Below are 9070 nucleotides of genomic sequence, written 5' to 3'. Positions count from 1 at the left end.
CAAATAATATCAAATAATCGAACTACACAAGGATCCATCCACAACATCATTAACAAGAACCTTTCATTACGGAAAACACATATCACCTCAGTCTTTTATTCATGTCATTTTATCACCATCTTTTCTTGACATCATATTCTCATATTATCCTCTCAATTCTCATACCATCAATCTCATCAGTATAATATTATCAAAATAAGTAGGCACCATAGAATTTCTAGTTTCACAATAACAAGAAATCAAATAATGCCATAACATTTATCAACAAAAACAACTTAGTCAATTTTCATCACTTAACAAAAATAATTCACAACAATGAAAAAATCTAGCAACACAAGTTTAGCCAAATATCAAACACAACCAATCAATAAGTTCACAACTTTCACAAGTATTTACCTATTAACAATAACTTTTAGACCTCATTAATAGATAACAATTGGAATCTCCTACATTTTTATTCAAAATTATTAAGATACCAATTGGAATTGTCTAGATACCGATTGGATTCAATCTAGTAGTCCAAGATTAGGACGGCACGATGGAGAGAAAGAAAGAAAAATGACTTTTACATGCCTCATAGCCTTATGAAGATTGGGTGTGGGGCCCTACACACGAATCTGCAGAACTCTACTTGATGTTGTTCTTATTAACATATTGTTGGCTTCAAAATCGAGAGGGCGTCATACCGAAACTATTAGATGCAAACCATTGTGGTGACAATTCAGAAGACACATAAGTAATACTAAAAAACTTAATATTATTATATTATTTGGTCAATTGACCTAAATATAAAACTTAATATTAAAAACATAAAAACTAATGAGAGAGAAAATCTCCCCCTAAACAAAGACTCTTTAAAGGACTACATTGTGGATGCTATTGTGTTATGGTATGAGAAGAGGTCTTCTATTTATAGATGTCCAAAACCTTTCCTCCAAGTAAGAGGTTAGCAAAATATGGAAAAGAATTATATTTTTTCTTTCAGAAAAAGTAAAAGTAATTGTGGTAACTTTTATTTTCCTTCTAAGAAAAAATAAAACTTAAATATAGTAAGAAAATAAGGACAAAAAACCTAACAAATCTCCCCTTTTTGGCTTGCTTTTCTTCAAAATATTCTTGATCTTCCTTCTTTTTGTGCATGATCTTCGTTCTTCATATATTCTCTTTATATATCATTGTTGTTTGGCATGTTTAAAAATGAAGCTTTTGGGGTTAAAAAAATATATTAGCCCTTTTCGGGTTAAAAATATTGGAGCCTTTTTGCAGGGTTAAAAGTGAGATTTATTTTCAAACATGTGACAGCAGGATTGTTGAAAATATGATTGACAATTATCTCCACATGTAGGTTTTGGACATATATCTTCATTATCATCAAATTGAATGCAGCTTGATTTTGAAACCGCTTTGAACCTGTTTAATCTCGTCTCACCACACCATTGGACCATTAAACCGTAAGCTTTGATACTACTTGTTGGGTTCGAAATCGAGAGGGCGTCATGCGGAAGCTATTAGTTGCAAATCATTGTGGTGACAATTTTGAAGACACAAACAATACTAAAAAGCTTAATATTATTATATTATTTGGTCAATTGACCTAAATATAAAACCTAATATTAAAAATATAAAAAGTAATGAGAGAGGAAATCTCCCCCTAAACAAAGACTCTTTAAAAGACTACATTGTGGATGCTATTATGTTATGGTATGAGAAGCGGTCTTCTATTTATAGATGTAAAAACCCTTCCTCCAAGAAAAAGGTTAGTCAAATATGGAAAAGAATTATATTTTTTTTTCAGGAAAAGTAAAAGTAATTATGGTAACTTTTATTTTCCTTCTAAGAAAAAGTAAAACTTAAATATAGTAAGAAAATCAGGGCAAAATCCCTAACAAATCTTCCCTTTTTGGCATGATTTTCTTCAAAATATTCTTGATCCTCTTTCTTCTTGTGCATGATCTTCGTTCTTCATATATATTCTTCATATATTACTGCTGTTTGGCATGTTTAAAAATGGAGCTTTTGGGGTTAAAAAAATATATTAGCCTTTTTCAGGTTAAAAATATTGGAGCCCTTTTGCAGGGTTAAAAGTGAGCTTTATTTTCAAATATGTGACAGCAGGATTGTTGAAAATATGATTGACAATTATCTCCACATGTATCTTTGGACATATATCTTCATTATCATCAAATTGGTTGCAGCTTGATTTTGAAACCACTTTGAACCTGTTTAATCTCGTCTCAGCACACCATTGGACCATTGAACTGTAAGCTCTAATACCACTTGTTGGGTTCGAAATCGAGAGGGCGTCATGCGGAAGCTATTAGTTGTAAACCATTGTGGTGACAATTTAGAAGACACATAAACAACACTAAAAAGCTTAATATTATTATAATATTTGGTCAATCGACCTACATATAAAAACTAATATTAAAAACATAAAAATTAATGAGAGAGAAAATCTCTCACTAAACAAAGACTCTTTAAAGGACTACATTGTGGATGCTATTGTGTTATGGTATGAGAAGGGGTCTTCTATTTATAGATGTCCAAAACCTTACCTCCAAGAAAGCGGTTAGCCAAATATGGAAAAGAATTATATTTTTTCTTTCAGAAAAAGTAAAAGTAATTATGGTAATTTTTATATTCCTTCTAAGAAAAAGTAAAACTTAAATATAGTAAGAAAATCAGGGGAAAAACCCTAACACATATACCAATGGGAATCGCCAGATACCAATTGAATTCAAGTAATATCATATAAGAAAGGATTTAAATTTTTCTAATGTCCTATAGCCTCTCGAAGAAAAGTACAGACATCTCCGTACCATTCCGCAAGACTCTACTAGATATGTTCTTGTATGACGAGAACGACGAACCTAGGGCTCTGATACCAACTTTGTCACGACCCAAATGGCCATGAGTGGTACCCTCACTAATCTTCCTGTGGGAGAACCATTTAATCCGAACCATTACTTAATCACTTAGTCAATATTAAGATGATATTATTATAAAATCAACATAATAAAAATAATTCAGGACTAATCATTATTAATGTAAAAGTCAAACAAACTACTTACTAAAATTTTCAAGACCCGAAAGTCATCGTACAAGAACTACTAACAAAAATCGTGTCTAAAGAGATATCCAAAATAAAGTAAATAATGAATGTTTCGTTGCCCGAAATATGGACAATAACCAATAAGATGAACCATGGCAGCCTAGAGACGGAGTGCTCACCCTTGGATCAAGATCTTCTATCAAACTCTAGAGGTGAGGCCATGTCTGAGCCTCTGGAAAATTTTCTGCAATCAACGAAATAAGAATACAGGGTAGTATCAGTTCAAACCACTATGTACCGGTAGGTTTCATAGGTCAACTCAACTTAATAACATGTACACAACATAAATCAAATAATAAGTAGACAAGCATCATCACATAACAAATACTCAATGAATCAACAATACAACAATAACCAATCAAACATTGCTCACAAACAAGCCACATAACCATCAAGAGTATCAACCATACTGTAAACATCCACAGAATCAACATAAATATGTACACACAAGCTATGGGACTTATTTTTGCCCAAATAGTCATGACCTGCAGGGAACAATCTATGTTCATGTACCGTACCGGCGTGGTACCCGATCCAACATATACATATTTGTATCGGCGTGGTACCCGATCCAACACATACATATCCGTATCGGCATGGCACCCAATCCAATATATAAATATCCGTACCAGCGTAGTACCCGATCCAACATATAAATATTCGATCGGCGTGGTACCCGATCCAACATATACATATTCATACCGGCGTGATACCCGATCCAACATATAAATATTCGTACCGGTGTGGTACCCAATCCAACATATACATGTATTATTAATATCAAATTTACACAACCTCACAGCGTACACACAATGTACCAAGTTTACAAGTACACTTAAAAGTCATAAGACAATTTCAGCAAGTAAATTTTCAGTAATTATTTATACACAAATCAACAATCCAAACATCAATAATTTAAAACATATCTGAATACCAATCAACAAGTATTTAATTTAGGAGCATATATGCAATTAAGTCGAGTCTAAACTCCAATTAAATCATAACCGACCTCAATCGAAGAACTCAAATACAAGCTACCTTGCAAGAGTCTTGCCCTTCCGTAAAGCTTCGGAATGATCCAAATCTATGCAGTATATAATTCGCATAAGAATACGAATCTAATGACCCTATTTTTATAAGTTCTTTCCTCTAAAAATTCAAGACTTAACCTTAATTTCTTAATCCCGAAATATAAAGGAAACATAATTATACAAACAATAACGATATGTTAAAGTTAAGAACAACTGGACAATTATGAATAAATTATTCAATTTCTCCCTCACCAGTCACTTACAGTGACTATAATAAGAACATAGCAACATTATTAAACAATTACTTCACTAAGCCACCGTGTTTTCCCCCCTGATCTTTTTCTTTACACTTTAAATCCATTTTGACACGATTATCGATACCACATCCTTATTAAGATTCCCTCCCACAAGTATATTATACTATAATATATATATATATATATATATGTGTGTGTGTGTGTGTGTGTGTGTGTGTGTGGATAATAAATAGCAAGCATACTACCGTGTATATACTTAATAGAATTAAACCTTACCTGAAGCTTGTTCTCAGACGCCACAACAGTTTCTCGCCCTTTTTTCCAGATTTTTTTTTCTATGCTTATCCTTCAGAGGAATTAAACCCTATTAACTGAAATTCCTTTCACGTAATATCTGATAGTGAAAAGTTTGTGATTTTGATCCATTAAATCATTAATTACACTAATCATTTAAAATACCCTAAGCTTTTAATAAATTCTCAAATTTTATTCGGAACGACGTAGAAATACATTAAATATGTACATTCACTAAAAAGTACATTCTGAACCTATTGAAAATACTACGACACTAATCCAAGGTCATCTCGATCGAAGATTGACCGTGATTGGGTTTAACTTTATTAAAACTCAATAATTCAACTAATGACTTCAATAACCTCCAAACACCTCAAGAATTGGTGGTATCATCCCGTGAGTCGTAATCTACATATACAAACTACGAAGAGCGCTAAAATAGAGAAGATGGAAAAATTTCATAAACGACAGAGAGGGTCGTTACATCAGATACCAATTAAACAATCGTTCGTCCCCAAATGGGCAAGCAAGAGACAAGAAGGAAAAACAAGGAATTTCTTGAATCCACAAAAAGATGTAGATTCTTGCAATGCATGTTATCTTCGGTCTCCCCAGTGGACTCCTCAATGAGACGATTCTTTCACTGGACCTTCATAGACGCAATCTCCCTAGTCCTCAACTTACGTACAACTAATACCTAGACGAGCCTATGCGTACCCCCACCGCCCCAGACTCGAAAGGTTCAATCAGAATACAACAAAACAAGGCATAGTCTTCACCCATATACATGTAACCGTCCTATACCGGCTGATAAATATAAGTTCATAACGGTGATAGGTGATGCACATGCAGGAATGAATGTAAAGCACACAATTAATACCACAACTCATCATAATTGTCCTCATCATGGCCATCATCATCATAATCAACCTCCGGCCTTGCCGGTTATCAACACATTATCAATAGTATCCTCCTACCTTGTCGGGTATCAATATCATCACAATAGTCGAATAACATACACTAAAATAGTCATATCACCATAGAATATCTATCTAGTCAATACTTTCCAACCACTCGTTATTAGCTAACCAACACTTATTATAATAGGATCACTAGTTCGCTAGTCATCACATAACCTCCAGTTATTAGCCTAACCATTATCCTTCATATAATCCTTATTCACTCAATAGCAACTAACCACTATTTATTTAATAGCCAATATCTAACATCTAGTCAAGGTTCATCACTAGACCAAAACCGCTATTTATCCAACATTCATTATTATCAACTAATCATCCTATATCCGTTAATCATTACTACACAACACATTACTACTTGTTACCCAAACCATCTTTTATTAGCTGATACCATTCATTTTCTAACCATCATTTACCAACTAATCCTTGCTTAACTATTCATTATTTAACTATTTAGCAACTATTCAAAGTTATTAACTAGTCACCTCTTATTAATAACATCATCTCTTATTATCTAACCTCATTAAAAGACAACTCCTCATTTATCAACTAATCAACATCACAAACTTAGTCATCAATACCAACTAATCTTCATCCATGCTAGGTCCGACCTCACCATAAGTCACACATTAACCATTGCTGGTACTATATTTAAACTAAACAAAATTCATTAACTAATACATTAGATTCCTTGCCATCACCAGTATCTAATCAATAAAATCGTAAGCAACATACTGCGTCTTCCTCCGTCCCATACCGAAGAGATGTGTATATAAATATATATGTATTCATGAACCGTAATCATATCCTTTAACTGATAAACACTCCTTGGATATTCAATCATTATCATAACACAACCCTTGCCCATAAATTTATCAGAAATAGTCACAACATCATAATCACGGCCTTAGGCCAATATACATATTCGAAACTCATATCGATAATCTTATTTATATGCCGTAGCATATCTCTAACCATCTCACATCTAGGAGGTATCTCACCTATTGGAGGCATAATATAGATAGACATGTAATAATCTATAGAATATCTTATATAGATAGGTCATACATCATAAATATGAGGAATATCACCTCTCTAGGCCAATTTATATATATAAGAGTAAATAACATCTCTATAGGACAAACATCAGGTCTAAGAAGAGATAGTAGCGTATCTACAAGGAATATCATCTCTAAATGCCCAATATCACTTCCACAGAAAGTATCATAACTATAATTCAAAACCCATAATCCGGGAACATCAACACTAGTTACCAAGTTACGAAGTAACCTTATTCTAAGATTTACTAGCCTCATCTATGTCTAACATCCGCAACTAAGTCCACAAGACTTAACAAAAGTTAAGGCCTAAGTGGGTCAGACGATCCCACTTCGAATCATCAATTTCCATAATAAGGCACACTTCTAGATGTCACGCAAGCTATATTCAAGCCTAAGATAGCAGCTTCCACCAGAAACAAGATACTCAAGTCAACTCTATCCAACTTACGGTTTCATAACTACCACACTAGCCTAATAAGGCTAAATATACAAATCATGCTTCAAATACTAAAACCACCTCCAAAACATAGGTTTACATCATAACTACGCTACAACTAATCTAAACTAGAGAGAAAAATCAATAAGATTCAAAAGGGGTATAAACATACCATTTTATGGATCCCACAGTTTTAGGGCCTACAACACATTATCCTCCACAACATTGTTAATATCCATCTAATCATCATACCTTAACCACTCAACAAGAATTATCCACCAAGTATAATTCAAGGAAAGACTAATCATGCCATTTAATAATTCATTTATTCTCTCATTCAGGATCATCCTTAATTATTTTATGAATGTAACCAAGTTATTTGATTTTGCATTGCCACTATCATGAAAATTACTATCCTCTAAAAGTGTCATATATCAGCCAACTTTGTGGGACATGCAAATGTATAATTTAACCACAAGGTTAAGTCAATAATAATTTATCTTCTCAAAAATTTTCCTAATGCATAAAGCCATAGCTACAACTTATGTCCTGACAATCACTAACCCAATATTTTTCAACAACAACACTTCATGGTCAAGCCAAACCTCTCTTATATCACTAATAACAATTTAAGATATACAGAGTCATTCTTATTTCTACCTAACAATATTTTTATTACGGGCTTTACTTAACTCTTAATCACCTAAAGAGTGGTCCCCACACCACTAGCACATAAGCAAGAAAGAATAAAATAAATAGATTATAGGTCATTGATAGTCTCATCACCAATATCACATTCTAGACAAGTCATCGATCAAATTTTATAGGTATCAACAACCTCTACCAGTCTTTGTCACTTTTATTTAAAACTTATTATTTTTCCAAGTATTAAGAATTCTTTCACACAAGGAACTCAAAGATAATGTCACTTAGCTAGTCCACACAAGGAACTCATTATAATTTTAATAATAGAACTATACAAAAATTTTAAATACGGTCTCAATGACCTGACCACACAAGGATCCCCAAATAATATCAAATAATCGAACTACACAAAGATCCATCCACAACATCATTAACAAGAACCTTTCATTACAGAAAACACATATCACCTCAGTCTTTTATTCATGTCATTTTTTCACCATCTTTTCTTGACATCATATTCTCACATCATCCTCTCAATTCCCATACCATCAATCTCATCAGTATAATATTATCAAAATAAGTAAGCACCATAGAATTTCTAGTTTCACAATAACAAGAAATCAAATAATCCCATCACATTTATCAACAAAAACAACTTAGTCAATTTTCATCACTTAACAAAAATAATTCACAACAATGAAAAAAATCTAGTAATACAAGTTTACCAAAATATCAAACACAAGCAATCAATAAGTTCACAACTTTCACAAGTATTTACCTATTAACAATAACTTTTAGACCTCATTAATAGATACCAATTGGAATCTCCTAGATTTTTATTCAAAATTATTAAGATACCAAGTGGAATTGTCTAGATACCAATTGGATTCAATCTAGTAGTCCAAGATTAGGATGACACGATGGAGAGAAAGAAAGGAAAATGATTTTTACATGCCTCATAGCCTTATGAAGATTGGGTGTGGGGCCCTACACACGAATCTACGAAACTCTACTTGACATTGCTCTTATTAACATAATGTTGGGTTCGAAATCAAGAGGGCGTCATGCGGAAGCTATTAGTTGCAAACCATTGTGGTGACAAATCAGAAGACATATAAACATCACTAAAAAGCTTAATATTATTTTATTATTTGGTCAATTGACCTAAATATAAAACTTAATATTAAAAACATAAAAACTAATAAGAGAGCAAATCTCCCCCTAAACAAAGACTCTTTAAAGAACTACATTGGAGAT

Source organism: Capsicum annuum, chromosome 4 (genome assembly GCF_002878395.1).
Source record: "Capsicum annuum cultivar UCD-10X-F1 chromosome 4, UCD10Xv1.1, whole genome shotgun sequence".
Taxonomy (NCBI): Eukaryota; Viridiplantae; Streptophyta; class Magnoliopsida; order Solanales; family Solanaceae; genus Capsicum; species Capsicum annuum.
The sequence above is the reverse complement of the archived record's forward strand: the minus strand, read 5'-3'. Positions refer to the sequence as shown.